Source organism: Tenrec ecaudatus, chromosome 14, assembly GCF_050624435.1.
Source record: "Tenrec ecaudatus isolate mTenEca1 chromosome 14, mTenEca1.hap1, whole genome shotgun sequence".
Taxonomy (NCBI): Eukaryota; Metazoa; Chordata; class Mammalia; order Afrosoricida; family Tenrecidae; genus Tenrec; species Tenrec ecaudatus.
Genome location: NC_134543.1, coordinates 116,716,478 through 116,733,525, shown reverse-complemented (window position 1 = coordinate 116,733,525; position 17,048 = coordinate 116,716,478). Strand labels below are relative to the sequence as shown.

The following is a 17,048-nucleotide window of genomic DNA, read 5'->3' as shown; positions in this document are numbered from 1 at the left end:
GCGGTGCCTTTCCCGTGCCGGGGCCCGGATGTTGTGGGGATCTTGGCCGCAGGACGCCGCTTCCTGCAGTCTTGCCGCGGGGAGCTGCGATCCTCTCTGGGAATCGTAGTTCTTTTTCCTTCAGCCTCACGACGCGAGATGATCCGTGGACTACGACTCCCGGCATGCATTGCGGGACCCCGCCGGCTGTCGCGTCCCGGCTGCCGGCGCTTGTGAGCAGGTTGTTGTTTTCATGAGAGGCGTCACTTGCGCTCGGAACTGTGCCCGCCGCCACCACGACCGGCAACGCAGTGTGGCGGAGGTGGCGCGGCACCTTCAGGTAAGGTCTGGGGCGGGTTTGCACGACGGGAGCGAGTTCGAGGACGGCGATCGCGGCCTCTGGCCATTGTCCTTGGAGAACAGTCCTGGGATCTTGTCGGAGACGGGGGCTGCTGGGGCGTGCGCGTTGACCCCTGGCGCCTGCCGTGCGCTGCCGTGCCACCGGGCTGGCATAATTGTGGCCGGGAGTCCGCAGCCCCTGCGGCCACGGCCACTTCCTGAGGGAGTCGGCCTGGGGGTCCCGTCGCCCCTGCTCCGCGTGCAGAGCGAGCTGTGCGCCACGGGTGAGGGAGGTGAGGGAGGCGCCCGCCCGGGGGGCTGTTTCCCGCCCGCATTGATGGAGGTCCATATGGTAAGATGCTGTGTGCGTCACGCCGCTCGCTTTTCTGCCTGCCCACCCTTTTGGGTGGCGCTGAGGGCCTTGATGCCAGGCAGAGAGATACTGAATAATGCAGGCGACATTGCTGCTCATCCGGCAGCGCGATCGGGATGAAGTATGCTCCGTTCTTCTCCGCCGCCCCGCTTTAGACTCAGTCTCTGCATCGGGGGCATCGAGGATCCACCCTCCATGTATCAGCAGCTGTCCCACCCTTGAACGCTTTGCATGTGTATCTGTCTAATCGCTCTAACTGCCGTAGGGAGCGCCAGTTTGAACAAATGTGGCCGATTAAGACATTTGAATAGAATTTTGCACCGCTCCCCTCCTCGGTAGCCTATGGAATAGGGCTTGGTGGGTAGGTAGAACAGGTAAATAACTAACTGCTTTAGTACTGGGAATTTAGGAGTTCCACCTCCTTCAGGAAGGTCACACCCACAGGATATAGTGCTTGAAAGCTCACCAATTAAGAGTACCATACCTTTTGGCTTAAGGTTTTGAATCTTACAAGGCCCACATTTCTCTGGGGATATTTATTACAGGTAGGATGGCAGTGGGGATGGCTTACTATTCTTACCCAAGATCAGATAATAAAGGGGAAGGAAGGAGAGAGAGAGGCGGTATACTTTCAATATATCATTTTTGTCCCCTTTGCCCTAAGACTGGGAGTCTCGTCAAGGAAAACATTCGAAATCATTCCCGAATAATTTTTAAGGGTGTGAGAAATGCTGATTTTCAAATGAAAATAGGTTAGAAAATACCTTACAATTATGTAACAGAACAGGGAGGAGTTATATGTCTTCAAATAAGACAAAAGATATTTCTAATTCTAGAAGTGATTTGGTGGTAAAAACTATAGATTTTTCTTTATACTTTTATGTTTTCCCCAATTTTCTACATTTTACTTTTTAATTAGAAAAAAACATTTTTAAAAAGGGAAGCAGATTTTAGTAATTGTCACTATTTTAAAAATCATTTTACTTGGGGGCTTGTACAACTCTTATCACAATCCATATATCCATCCATTGTGTCAAGCACATTTGTACATTTGTTGCCATCATTCTCAAAACATTTGCTTTCTACTTGAGCCCTCGGTATTAGCTCATTTCCCCCCCCTCTCTCTGTTCCTCCTTCCTTCATGAACCCTTGATAATTTCTAAATTATTATTATTTTGTCATATCTTACAATGATGTCTACCTTCACCCATTTTTCTGTAGTCTGGCTGTCACTATTTTTACAAGCAAGTACAGTAGGCAAAACAAAACAAAAACACCCACAAAAAAAACCCAGTAACAACTAGGGCAGAGGTCCTAGTGCTTTTTCTGCATATTAATTTAAATGTGAATTTGGAGAAAAAGGTACAAGAGAGTAATAAAAACCAGATATGACTAATTATTGGCACTTATATGCATTGTCTTCATTTGCTCTGCTTTCAATTTACCTTGTAAAGTAAAACCAAAGACCAAAATGTTTACCTTTCTTCAGTTAAGGCAGTACAATCTTGATTAATCCTGTAATCTTCCAAGTGACAACAAAAGATCAGACATTAATTTACTGAAGAGATTTAGATAGAGCAAAAATTTTTTGTTTATTGTTTGTAAGCATTTACCAGTGGGAATAAAGCTGTTAAGCAACTCTTCTACGAGAGTGACATTTATAAGCATTTTTACAATGAATCATTTGGAATGCTGTTTTATATGCCATATTTTGAGGTGTATTTGTTTTATTTTTTGTGGCTGGTATGGATGAAGAAATCATATTAATTCATTATTTTGCCCACTTTTCCTCTCATAAAGAAAGGACCATATTGTTCTTCCACAGAGTATCAATAATCTGCATTTTCCCTATTATCATCCTTAAAAACATTGAAATTTGCCTCAACTTCTAGTTTTGCTTAACACTTAAAGGACCTAGTCTGAACTGCTCTTGTTCTCTCCCTGGCACTGCCCTCCCCTCCCCCGCTGTAGTGTTTACATTTCATGTTCTTTAAGTTGTCTTCTTTCAAGCGCTCCTTCTCTTTTAAAATTCCAGTTAGTGTCACTAATTCCTAGATTCCAATTCTTAAGTACTAGGTAGGCTTAATCAATAAATTACTAGGTTTGCATTCATTTATAGGGCATAAGAAGCATTCACAATTGGTAATGCATCTAATTTACTAATTGGTTCCACAGTATTGCTGTGTACATTGTGTAATTAAATTCTTTTCCAGCAAATAAAGATTTTTAAAACGTAGGTGATGGCCAACTGCTAAAAGTGTCAAAGCAGTAGTCTCTGAACATGTAAGAGCATGGACAGGGCCGCAAGGCCTGTTAAGCCCAGGGTATTTTAAAACAGAAAATGCAGACTCATCTAACAATGCAGAAGTACTGAAGGCAGGATTGATTTTTGTGTCTCTGTGTTTGTTAAAGGTGAGGAAGTTGCCATATTCTAAAGACAAACTGTTACATTAAAAACCCTTTTCTTCCTGGCAGTTCTTCAGTTTTGAGTAGATAAAAGTTGTTAAAAATTAGTTTCAAAATTTATGTGCAGTGTATTGCACCAGGATTACTTGACCAAATCTAAGCTATTTTGTTCTGTGATATGGGAAAGCGAGCAGCTAATTCTTACATGGAGGGTTTTAGTTTTTATTGCTTGTTTGTTTGAAGGAAAGCTACCCCAGAAAGCCTGTAAGCGGGGGGAGTGTCTCTGGGGAATTTAGCTCTGAAGTACGGGGTGTTACCACAGGATGCCAAGATTCTCATTTTCCCCAGTACCAGTCCATCAACCATAGTTCTTTCCCTAAAACCTTACTTGTAGTTCATATTGCTTGCATGTTGGAATATAAAAAGATAAGCTGTTTAATGGGGTTGAGCAAGTGATTTAATTTATGAGCCTCTGCTGTTTCCATTTATAAGTTGGAAATCATAGCCAATTAACTTACTGCATGGGATATTTGAGAAGATCCAATCAGATAGGAAGATTAAACCACTGTGTTAGTGCAGAGCGATTTATCCATGTATTGGTTTTCTGTTTGTTTGAAGTGAGGAAGTTGCTATATTCTAAGTAATAGCTATTACATTTTCAAAGATTTTTTTTCCCTTGGCAGTTCTGTAGTTTTGACCTGATGAGCACTTTAAAAAATTAGTATCTTATACATTGTATTTTATAAAATTGATCTGTTACAACACAGTGTGAATTTGAAGTGTGATGGCGTGATACACTATGCTTTTGACTGGTCCGTTGGATGGCGGAAAAGCAAATGGTGGGCTTTCTTTGATTTCTTGGTACAGCTTCGTGTCCTTTCCTAGTTCAAAGGCGACCTGACCCCTTTCCTGGTTGTATTAAAGGTCCTGACTAAAATTGCTTGTGCTTAAATGTTGGGTTTTTAATTTATAACTTTGATATATTTTAATATCAAATGAAAAGTAGCAACATAACAACAGTAGGTGGTGGATATTGCTTCTAATGTTTTAAATGGGACTTCCAAGTTCATTTCATGAACAATTAGATTCCATTGTTAGGAAATCGAGGTTTCTTCTTGAGAAATGGATAGCATGTGTAAGCCTTCATTTGTGAGCCACAATCAAGACCAAACCCATGGCTGTTGATTCCGTTCTAACAAGTAACGATGACCTGTCGCACAGAGTAGAACTGTGGTCAGTCTGGATGGAAGCAGACTGCTGTACCCTTCGCCCTTTGAGTGGCTGGTGGGCTCAGGCTGGCTGCCTGTCAGCAGCTAACTGCTTGGCCAGTGTTGCCACCAGAGCTCCTTCTCGCTGACTTAGAGATGAGTGATAGGAGTTTGGATAGCTTCTTCTGAAGTCAGTCCTGGCTGTGAGAGGGGATGCATTCACTGGAGGTTGACATATGGAACATCCTAGTGAAAAAGTCCTTGTGAAACTTGCGAAAACATCTGATGACTTTATCAGAGTAAATATAGGTAAGTGAAAATGGCAACAGTAACGATTAACAATGAATATTGAATGATTCTTCTGTAATAACCCGCTTCCATGGAGTCTATTCCCACGCACAGGGATCCTGTATTTGGCTTCTGAGGTGGTAAACCTCAATGTGAGCAGACAGCTCCTTTGTTTTCCCTGGGAGCAACTGGTGGCTTTGAAGTACCAACCTAGAGAGAGGTCAGCAGTCCAATGGGTTAGCCAACATTACCACTAGGGCACGGAAATAACAGAAATGCATACAATACTTGTGTTTGCTTTCTAGCCTTCCAAATTACTTTTCCCAGTGAAAAATTGAGGACAGCTGTAAGAATTATGGCCAGGTATCCCTGAGGGATGTTTAAAAGGAAAAAAAAAAGGACTATGTATTTTTCAATAAATAAAAATGAGTTATTTTAACGTTTGAAAATAGAAGCTTAGTAGTTTTACTTAATTTTTTCCGTAAAAGGGTAAAACAAGCCAGACCACCAGGGACGTACACTGCCCCAATAAGCCAGCAGAAAGCTCAGTCAAGCTTGTAATGTTAACCTTTTCAGGTGCTTACAATTTTAAGGTATAATAATCCTAGAAAATCAGAGATCTTCTCAGAGTGAGTATACCCAATAAAAGGACTGTTTCCACACTCACATGCAGCTTAATTTTTCTGAATTCATATTATTGCTATATTTTCAACTTTCTATCACAGGTGTGGCTTCAGCTGTGGTAGTAGCTGCTTTTGTTTCTCAATTTGCGGGAAGTTACATCAGAGGAGAAAGCCTGTGGAGTAATTGTGCATTGACTCACTTCTTTTACAGAATTTTTTTTTAGTTTAAAAAGTTAATCTGCCATACCTAACGTACAGTACTGCTACCGCTCTGTGGGTAGAAATAAAATAAACCTACTCTTCCTGTGTTCCAGATTTTAAGAAGGTAGCTACCTAGCTTTAGTGATGGATTTCAGTCGCTTGCATGAAAGTTCCTCCATTAGGATTAGGGAGACCTTTCTGTCTCTGGATGTGTTATCTTTGTATCCACTTTCATGTCCCAAACAAAATCGGCAGGACAGCCATACAACTCACATTTTGATGGGAAAATTGCTGCACTGTGGGCTGGGAAGCTTACCAAAAGACCCCAGGTTTAATAACTAAATCATAGCCAAAGAAAGAAAAGAGCAAGTCTCAGGTGTATCTTGTCGTTTCCCTAGCATAAATTTCACAAATAATGTCTGATATACTAAATAGTTAGCATTTTGATTCGACTTCCCTAGCCTTCCACTTATCTTGAAGGAACTGATCACCTGAAAGATACATTCATTCTTATTTACCATCTATTGTGTTTAAATTGGGCTTTATCTTTACATTAGGAAAAAAAGTTAAACAAAAAACAGTTCTCCCACTAGGTGTTTTCCCTGGAGACTGGGGGGGAGGGGAAGGGGGTTGGATATCCCCTCAGAATTTGTATGGAGATTTTATATATGTGGTTTGTTGTTAAGTTTCACCATACTTTCCCCCCCCCCCCCAAATCATTTTCTTGGGAGCTGGTACAACTCTTATCACAATCCATCCATCCATCCATCCATTGTGTCAAGCACATTTGTACGTTTGTGCCATCATCATTCTCAAAACATTTGCTTTCTACTTGAGCCCTTGGTATCAGCTCCTCATTTTCCCCCCTCCCTCTCTGTTCCCCCCTCCCTCACGAACCCTTGATAATTTATAAATTTTTATTTTGTCGTATCTTACACTGTCTGATGTCTCCCTTCACCTACTTTTCTGTTGTCCTGCCCCAGGGAGGAACTTATATGTAAATCATTGTGATTGCTTCCCCTTTTCTTCCCTATTTTCCCCTTACCCACCTGGTATCTCTACTTTCATTTTTGGTCCTGAAGGGTCTATCTGTCCTGGATTCCCTGTGTTTCCAGCTCTGATCTGTACCTGTGTACATGCTCTGGTCTAGCTGGATTTGTAAGGCATAATTGGGATCATGACAGTGGTGGGGAGGAAGCATTAAAGAACTAGAGGAAAGTTGAATGTTTCATCAGTGGTATACTGCACCCTGTCTGGCTCCTCTCCTCCCTGCGACCCTTCTGTAAGGGGATGACCAGTTGCCTACAGAAGGGCTTTGGGTCTCTACTCCGTACTCCCCCCTAATTCACAATGATAGAATTTTTTGTTCTTTGATGCCTGATACCTGATCCTATTGACAACTTGTGATCACAGGTGGTGTGCTGCTTCCCTGTGGGCTTTGTTGCTTCTCATTGACCATACTTTTGCATGTAGTAGTAGCTGCTGCTTTCTACTGGCTGATTCTCCCATTGTGCAAAGAAATAGACCCTAATTTAAAAAATCCTAAATGCTCACTGAAAATTAGTAGACACATTCCATGTCATTTTAGGTTTAAACTTTTTTTTAAAAAAGTAAGTTTTAAAGTCATAATATGTTGCACCTTTTTGGTTCCTGCTCATAGCAGTTCTGTGTACAACATAACACAATTCCGCCTGCTTCTGTGCCTTCCTCACAATCATTGCTGTTTGGGTGTACTCTGTCAGCCATTAGGGGTCAGTCCATCTTGTTGACGTGTTTTCCTTTTTCACTGACCTTCTACTAAATATGATACTTGTTTCCAGGAGCAGGTCCTTGATAACATGTTGAAAGTACATGAAGGGAAGTTGTCATTTCTTTTTTATCATTTTATTGGGGGCTCGTACAGCTCTTATCACAACCCATCCATCCATCCATCCATGTGTCAGGCATATTTGTGCATTTGTTGCCCTCACCATTCTCAAAACATTTGCTTTGAAAGTTTTCATTTCTAAGGAGCACTTCTAGCCATACTGCCAAGATGCATTTGTTTGCTCTTCTGGCAGTTCCTGTACTTTGAATATTCTGGGCCAACACCTCTATTCAAATGCATTCATTCTTCTGTGGTGTTTTTTTTTTTTTTATCATTGCCCAGCTTTCACAGGAGCTGATTGAAAATACCATGGTTTGGGTCAGACACATCTTAGTCCTCGGAGTGACATCTCTTTAACATCTCAAAGAGATCTTGTGTCACAAATTTGTGTAATGCAATAAATACTTTATTTCTTGACTACCACTTCAATGAGTGTTGATTATGGATCCAAGTAAAATGAAGTCCTTGACAACTTCAGTCTTCTCCATTTACTGTGTTGTCTATTGGTTTAGTGGAGGATTTTTGTTTTCTTTATGTTGAATTGTAATCTATCCTGAAGTCTTTATAAAATCTTTACTAAGTGCTTCATTAGTAAGTACTTGAAGTCTTCTTGGTTTTCAGCAAGCAAGGTCATGTCATTTGCATATAGCAGGTTGTTAATAAACACATCAAAAACAAACAGAAAACCCCAAACTTATTTCCATTGAGTTGAAGCTGACTCATTGTGACCTTATAGTGCAGGGTAGAACTGTGCTGGTGAGTGTCTGAGGCCATAATTCTTTATGAGAGTAGAAAACCTTGTCTCTCCTGCTCAGTGGCTGGTGGTTTTGAACTGCTGGCTTTGCGGTTAGCAGCCCTATGTATCACTACCTCACTAGCAGGGCTCCTTAGTGAATACATAGATTAATATAAATAGGATTTCATGGTAGCATATGTATTTTTCTGACCTTTTTTATTCACTTAATTGATGCCTTTCCATGTCAAGACATAGCTCTACTTCATATTTTACGGCTTTCTTAATTAAATTTTTAACTATTGCCAAGAATGCGGACCCTGCCACAGTGGAATGACATAGTGCCCCCTTCTCTGCTTCCCCAGGACCTCTGCTATATCTACGACCGGTTGCTTTCATACAATTGTGGTCTTTTAGGTTTGATTGGTATTCATACATTTTATTTTTAATAAGTATACTGTTGTGGGCCATTTGATTTATGATTTTATGGTACTATAAAAGTTTTCCCATGACCTTTTCTTATAAATTTGCATTTGTTTACATATTTATGGGGGTAGCTCACATAAATTCCTAGAAATGGAATTGGCAGATGGCAAGGTATCTGCGTATAACATCTTGCTAGTTACTGCAAAATTACCTTCAAGGGATAATGACTATACATTTCCACTGTTCACAGTGCCTATTTCCCCTATCTTCTCTAGCCTTCTGATGTCCAGAGGTTAAAGCACTCAGAAGAGCAATAGTTCAGCGCCACGGGCCATTCTAGTAGAGGACGACGTGGCATTCTGATTTTGTGAAGACTTACATCTTGGAAACTCTGGAGAGTTCTGCTCTGCCTAGTGGGTTACTCTGAATTAAAATTCCACTCAATGGGAGTGGATTTAGTTTTTGTCCCCCTTCAACTTTCTGTCCTTTTTAATCTTGTTTAACCTGTTAGGCACAAAATAATTTGATTTCTCTTTATGTATACATCATAAGGCCAAACATTTCTTATTTCATTAATTTACAAGCCATTTTTATGTCTTCTATGAGTCAGAATTGATTCCGTGGCAATAAAATAAATTTTCTGCATGTTTTGCTAAAACTTTTCTGAATGTTTTAAACAGCTTTCACTGGTTTGTAGGTACACTATGATGTTTCTTGTTGGTACACTTTAAGTGTTTTGAATATTGGCTCTGTTATATTCCAGGGAGTACCCCCCAAAAACAATCCTGGAAAGCTTCACTGGGCAGAGCTTTTGTAGTATGCATTTTTCCTGCTCTGAGTTAGTGCATCCAGTAGCATTCCCTGGGAATGTTCTCTCTGGTTACAGTGAGCTTTTTTGATAAAAGCTGTTTTGCTTGAACCTCATTTTTTTGTGATGACTGATTTAAGAGAACAGTGTGCTACTGTGAAATTATGTTTCCTGTTTGGGAAACATGCCACAGAAACTGTTGTGATGTTGAACACAGCTTATAAGGAGAGCACTATGGGAAAAACTCAATGTACGAGTGGTTTTCTTGTTTTAAAAAAGGTGAAATTTCAACTGATGACACACCTTTTTCAGGACATTTGAAAATGTCAACTTGTAGTTCTTATAGAGTTCATTCCACCAGGTCAGACTGCTAATCTAGCTTTCAATTAAGAGGCTCTGAAAAGATTGTATAACAGTGTGTGGCAAAGGGCCTGATTTAGGGGAGCGGGGAGGGAGGGGAAAAATGAGGAGCTGATGCCAGGGGCTTAAGTGGAGAGCAAATGTTTTGAGAGTGATGAGGGCAATGAATGAACAAATGTGCTTTGCACAATTGATGTATGTATGGATTGTGTTAAGAGTTGTATGAGCTCCTAATAAAATGATTTTTTTTTTTTAAAAGCCTGATTTGTGGCAGACGGGGGAGTGGTTTTGCCACCATGACAATGCACCTGTTCATGCAGCCATCTCTGTGCCAGGTGCTGGCAAAACACAGCACGCCTCTCTTGCTCTACGCATCTTATTCACCTGACCTTGCTCCCTGCCACTTATGTTTGTTTTCATGAAGGCAGAGGTACTTGAAAGGACAGGAATTAAGGATGTAGAAGAGGGGAAGACAAAAATGAGGGAGGTGTTATCAGCCATCTAAACAGATGACTTTGAAAAATGTTTCTAAAAATGGAATCACAGATTTGGCAAATGTATTAAGAGTAATGGAATGAAGCAGTACTTGGGAAAATTAAAAAAAAAAGTAATGGAGAGTACGTTGAAGGTGATAGGTTGTTTTGTTAGAAAAATTAAATACACATAGTTTTGAAAAACATCTGTTTTGGGAGGTACCCCCTTACATATCACTGAAGGCCCTCTGTTGGCACAGTGAGTTGGCTACTCCACAGGAAAAAGGAGAGGCTGTCGGAGTCCATAAAGGTTCTCAACCTGTGGGTCGCGACCCTTTTGGGGGTTGAATGACCTTTTCACAGGGGTTGCCTGATTCATAACAGTAGCAACATTACAGTTATGAAGTAGCAATGAAAATAATTTTATGGTTGGAGGTCACCACCACATGAGGAACTGTATGAAAGGGTCGCGGCATCAGGAAGGTTGAGAACCACTGCATAAAGGTATGCAACCTTGGAGACCCTGTTCTTTCTGATCAAGAATGATGTCAAATGCCCTCCTTTCCCATTTGCACTCTTCCAGTACATTTTCCACACAGAAGGAAAGGGCCTTTTGACACCAATGATTGATTAGACTTGGCTCCCCACTGACATGATGAAAGTTCAAAATTCCTGATTAAGAATACATTCTCCACCCTTCTTTCACCCACCCTCTGCTACCTAACACCTGGTTGTTTTACCTGGAGTCATTATAAGGTGAGCTCTACACTGCTGTGCTTTCTACTTTTCTACCTTTTGTTCAATACTTACATCATAAAAATCTAGTTTATAAGTGTCGTTTCTTTAGATAAATTGATGGATCCACTTTGGCTTTCATCCCCAGGTGACAGTAGGAGGACTTGAAATATTTGGCTTATCTGTGAGTATTTGATTTCACACAACTAAATCTCCTTTGCGTTAAAATAGTAAAAGGGTTGAAAACGACTTATTTCAAGTACCTCTACAGTGAGCTTTCCTGACTATTGAAATTTCTAGTCCTCGACTCTGATGCCTGGCATTGCGCATTCCCTACTTGCTCTGTTTCTCTCTTCGAAGCACTTGACACCGATTGGCTTGGTAAACTAGAGGCTTTAGGAAGTTTGTGGAAAAATGAAATGAAAAGACAGTGGAATTACTTAATGGACTTTAGAATCGCTCTTACATATTCGACTAATAAAAGCTCATTTCTGGGCAAGCCCTCCCTGAATTGCTGTATCTCCAGCTCTTGGAGTGGGTAGGAGCACATTTCAGAGACTCAGTAGTACTTGTTGAATGTATGAATGCAGTATGTTCCACATTAGTGTAGACACATTTAAAAAATATTTCTTTAGAGCACTTCTGTATAAAAAATGGAGTTAATTACAAAGGACACTTAAAATTTATCCTAAGTGAAGTCTCTTAAAATAGGTTTCATGTCATTTCGAAAGTGGAAAGTTCTGGAACTTGAAAAAAAAAAAGGAATAGGTTCTTAAAAACAATACAGACTCACTCTCATCTTTGGTCACATTACACCAGTACATTTGGTGTTTCTCTGATATTTCATTGGTTGCCTTACATTGGAATTGTAGACGTGTAGGAGAATGCCCCATTCTTCTCCGTCAGGTCTTATTCTAGAAGACAGGGTGGTAGAAACCTTACCTCTTCCATAGTAAAATGTAGCTGCTATGGAATGATGAGGGCCACCATCATATCAGGTAACATTCCTACAAGTATCGTATTAGTTAAAATTAATGTTGTTGTTGTATTAATTATCACAAACTTTGGAGGAGCCCGAGCGGTGTAGTGGGTTACACGTTGGGTTGCTAACCACGAAGTTAGCAGTTTGAAATGACCAGTCACTCCTCAGGAGCAGGATGGGGCTCTCTACCCCTGTAAAGAGTTACAGTCTCATAACCCCATAGGGGCAGTTCTACCCTGTCAATTGACTCGATAGCACTGAGTTCATTTAGTGTTTTTGAGCTTTGACAGTTTAAAGTATTTAAAAATTACAACTTTAGCTATAGCACATACTGAATTCATTCTCTGGTTGCTTGCATGACATTTCTACTTGGAAATAACTATTGTATTTCAAATTTAACACATCCAGAGTCCACTCACTGATTTTCCTTTTAGAACTCACTCCTGTTGAGGTCTTCCATCTCCGAGACTCTTCAGCAGGTTCACGGGGAAATTTCAATTCCTTTTTATTGTAACTATCTTCATGGCCACTTCTTGTTCAAACAGCCATCATCGCTCATCTGCATGATTGCAGTAAACTTGTCCATGATCTGCTTCTGTTTCTTCTCCCATGCAGTGTTGTCTCAGGAGGCAACCAGAATGATCCAGCATTCTTTTCTTGAAAACACTTCTGTGATTTTAAATTTCACTCCGTGTAAAAGCTAAATTCTTAGAACTTGTAAAGCATTACATGATCTGCTTATACCAGATTGTTTTTGGCTAATACTATTCTCTAGGATAACCAAAAATGAAAAGCAAGAATACCATTTCAGTGTTTCAGTTATTTTTTAAATGCTTGAAAACCCATTCAGGAAGTAACTAAAAATATAAGACTTGAGGTTTTAGTAACGAAGCTCCTCTGAGGTTAAAAGAAAAGGAGGCCTCAGCGTAGAAAAGAGCTTCAAGTCATCTTCACAAAGTACCCTCAGGATTATAATTTGCATGATTTCTCATCCCGCTGCAACTTGGTAGTAAACTCAGCTTATTTATAAGTTATGCTTAAAGCTTTTAGAGAGAGAAAAGCTTACGCATTTCTCACCAGTGGGAGAGGAACTCCGGTTTTCTTCAGGAGTTTGAGCTCCTTGAGAAACAGTGTAGACCTGTGCTCATACCTGGATCTTGCTCTAGACATCCCTTTCTTTACTGACTACCTACCATGCCACCACCACTTGTCTGTCCATTTTTGTTGTACTTTGAAGTCTTATGTGTTGCTGTAATGCTGGAAGCTTTGTGAATCGATATTTCAGCGACAAGCAAGGTCACCCAAAGTGAACAGGTATCAGCAGAGCTTCCAGACTGACAACAGACTGCAAAAGAGGAATCGGCTGTCCACTTGAAAGGAATTAGCCACTGAAAACTTCATGGATAGCGGAACATTGTCAGGTAGTCTATCAGAAGACGAGCCCTTCATGTCTGAAGGCACTCAAAATATGACTGACAAGAGCTGCCCTCTCAAAGTAGAGTTGACCATATGATGTGAGTGGAATAAGTCCTTCAGAACCTACATTTGCTAAAGGGACATAACTCAAAATAAGGTGAAACAGTTGCAAACATCTGTTAATAATTGGAACTTGGAGTAGTGATACCATGAGGGTAAGGGAAAGGTGGGGGGAGAAAGGAGGAACCGATCCCAATGATCTACATATAAACCCCTCCCGGGGGGACAGACAACAGAAAAGTGGGTGAAGGTAGACATCGGTCACTGTAACACATGACAAAATTGTAATAATTTATAAGTTATCAAGTGTTGGTGAGGAAGGGAGTGTGGGGGAGGGAGGGACAAAAATGAGAAGCTGATACCAAGGGGTCAAGTAGAAAGAAAATGCTTTGAAAATGATGATGGCAACAAATGTACAAATGTGCTTGACACAATGGATGGATGTATGGATTGTGATAAGAGTTGTATGAGCCCCCAATAAAATGATTTAAAAAATAATTTTAAAAAATTGGAACTTGGAATATATGTAGTAAGAATCTCAGAAAATTGAAAGTCATAAAAAAAATGAATGAAAATAAACCACATAAAGATCAGTGCCCTAGGCATTAGAGAGATGAAATATACTGGTATTGACTATTTTGAATAAGATGATCTTAGGATCTACGTTCCTGGAATGACAAATTCAAGAGGAATGGTGTTGCATTCATCTTCACACAGGACATTGTCATATCTATCTTAAAAGAACAACCCTATCGGTGATAGGATATCTGTATACAAGGAAATGAAGTCAGTACAACAATTATTCAAATTTATGCACCATCCGTTAAAGCTAGTGGAGAACTTGAACCTGACTAACTTCTTCAGTGTGAAATTGATCAAACATGCAATTAAGATGCCTTTGGTAATTGCCGGCAATTGGAGTGGGAAAGGTGGGAACAAAGGAAGTAGTTGGAAAATATGAGAATTTTGTAAGACCAGAGATTTCTTCATCACAGATACCTTTTTCAAAGGTGCCTATAAACAAACACTATACACATTGACGTCTCCAGATGGAATACACAGAAATTGGCTACATCTGTGATGCTAGAGAAACTCAGTGAACCAAACTCACTGCCACTGAGTCAATTCTGGCTGATACTGAATCTACGACAGAGTAGAACCGCCATATGGATTTCTGAGACTGCAGTTCTATGGGAATGGAAAGCCTCATCCCCCAGGAGTGGCTGGCTGCTGGTTTTGAACTCTAACTTCCTGTTTAGCAGCCCAACTTAACAAGGACATCACCAGAGCTCCTTAGAATCGCTCAATAGCAGCAGCTAAAACAGCCCAGGGGCTGACAGTGGAACAGAACATCCATCGTATGCAAAAACAAAACACTAGTGTCAAAATATGACCCTGAGTTCACCCCACCTGAATTTTGAGAACATCTCCAGAAAAGACTTGACGTACTGAGCATTAATGACAGAAGGCCTGCTTAGCTGGGAGATGACATCAAGAGTACCATGCATGAAGAAAGCAAAAGTCCTTAAAAAGCAAAGAAAAACAAGGCCAACATGGATGTCAGAAGATACTGAAGCTGGCTTTCAATCATAGAATAACTAAGGCAAATGGAAGAAATAATGAAATAAAAGCTGAGCAGAAAATTTCAGAGGGCAGCTTGACAAGACAACGTATTACAATGAAATACAAGGACCTAGAGTAAGAAAATCAGGACGAACACACTCAGCATATCTTAAACTGAAGGAACTTGAGAAAAAGATTCAAGCCTTGAGTTGGCAAAATTGAAAGATTTGTTGGGTAAAATGTTGAACCATGTAGGAAGCGAAGCATCATTAGAAGATGGAAAGACTACACCGGAGCAGTGGTTCTCGACTTTCCTCAGGCCGCAACCCTTTAATACAGTTCCTCATGTGTGGTGACCGCCCCCCCACCATAACATTATTTTTGTTGCTACTTCATAACTGTAATTTAGCTACTTTTGCGAATCGGGCAGCCCCTGTAAAAGGGTCGTTTGACCCCCACAGGGGTTGCAACCCACAGGTTGAGAACCTTGAACTAGAGGAAGGTTGTGTGTTACCCCGGTGCTATACCGCACCCTGACAGGCTCTTCTTTCCTTGTGGCTGTTCTGATAGAGGTGTCCAATTGACTACAGATGGGATTTGGGTCTCCACTCTGCCCTCCCCCACATTCCCATTGATAGGCTTTTTGTTTGTTTTGGGTCTTTGATGCCTGATACCTGGTCCCATTGACACCTCATGATCACTCAGGCTTGCGTGCTTCTTCCATATGGACTTTGTTGCTTCTGAGCTTGAAGGCAGCTTGTTTATTTTCAAACCTTTAAGATCCCAGACACTATATCTTTTGATAGCTAGCACCATCAACTTTCTTCACCATGTTTGCTTATGCACCCATTTTATCTTCAGCAATCATGTCAGGCAAGGGGAACATCACTGAGTGCCAGGTTAGAACAAATTGTTGTGCATTGAGGGAGTGGAGTACTTGAGTGGAGGCCCAATGTCCATCCGTAATACTTTATAACTAAATATATGTACATAGCTCTATTCCCCTGTCATTGTATATAAATATATTTACGTATATACATGCCTATATTTAGACCTCTATAAATGTCCTATGCCTCCCAGTTCTTTCCTCTATTTCCTTTTACTTTCCTCCTGTTCCACTATCATGTTTGGCTTTCATTCGGGTTTTGGTAATTCTCAGATACATGACCCTTGATCGAGCCCCCGCAGCATCCTAGTCCCTCCTTGCCATCAAGTTCAATCACTTATTCTTCCCTTGTCCCTGGTTTGTTGACACCCCACTCCTTTTCCCCCATCTCCTCCTCTCCCGTCCGTGTCCCTTGGAGCTGTTGGTCCCATTGTTTGCTCCTCCAGATTGCTCATCCCACCTGTCTTGTCGACGTGATAGAAGCACAGACAACAGACACACAAAAACAAAGCAGAGCAAAACATAAGCCCCCCCCCAAAAAAGACAAAAAATAAATCAACAACAGCTAAGACAACAAAACATAAAAATAACAAAAGGATAAAAGAAAACCAACAGCAAACACTGAAAAGTCCTCAAACAGTTCCAGGTCTGCCCGTTCACCATTATGAGTGTTTTGAGTCCACTGGGGTGCCATGCCTGGCATAGTCCACCTTTGGCATCCCTTGGGGTTGTTGTTGCTTTGCTCCACTTGCTGCCCCGCTGTACACCCTTAGTACTCAGCCCGGTGCAGTGGGGTCATATCAGGCACATCTCCCACACCGTGTCCCCAGTGCTGCCCCCTTTAGCACCGTATGTCAATGAGGGAAGTCGGTGTGTCTTGTGATGGGGCTGGTCCTGTGATCCCCCTGTGCATTGGCTGCTCTGAGCTGGAATGTTGTCCTCAGGGCTTGGTGGACCAGTGTGAGTACTACTTACTCTCTCCTTCCCTCTTCGCTTGCTTCCCCACTTCCTGAACTGCAGCTTCAGTGCTGCCCTCTGAAGTGCATCCCTCTGGGGTGGGAGGCGGGGGATGCCCACATAGTTGGGATTGGGGGCCGGCCCTGCTGACCTCTTGGTTCCCTGCTTCATGCCTGTAAGTTGCACCTGCATATTGTACTTGGACCTCACCCAGGGAATGTATGTATTTAGTAGCTTTTCCAATATGTCCCTTTTGAATTTTTTTTTTCTTACCTCAGTGGGCTCATGCCATACTTGTCCTTTTGTACTTGGCTTACTTGGTTTAGCATAATTTCTTTCAGTTCTTCCCATGCTGCGGTGTGTTT

The 17,048-nt window shown here is 41.2% G+C and overlaps 1 protein-coding gene across 1 annotated transcript in view; it reads left to right on the top strand.

Moving 5' to 3' along the window:
* The first annotated feature begins 162 nt into the window (after window positions 1-162).
* The window catches only part of CCPG1 (cell cycle progression 1), a 44,598-nt gene continuing 27,712 nt past the window's right edge, over window positions 163-17,048 (top strand). The window contains exon 1 of the mRNA XM_075531559.1: window positions 163-319. The gene's annotated coding sequence lies outside the window, so the exon portion shown is untranslated. The remainder of the gene's footprint in view (window positions 320-17,048) is intronic.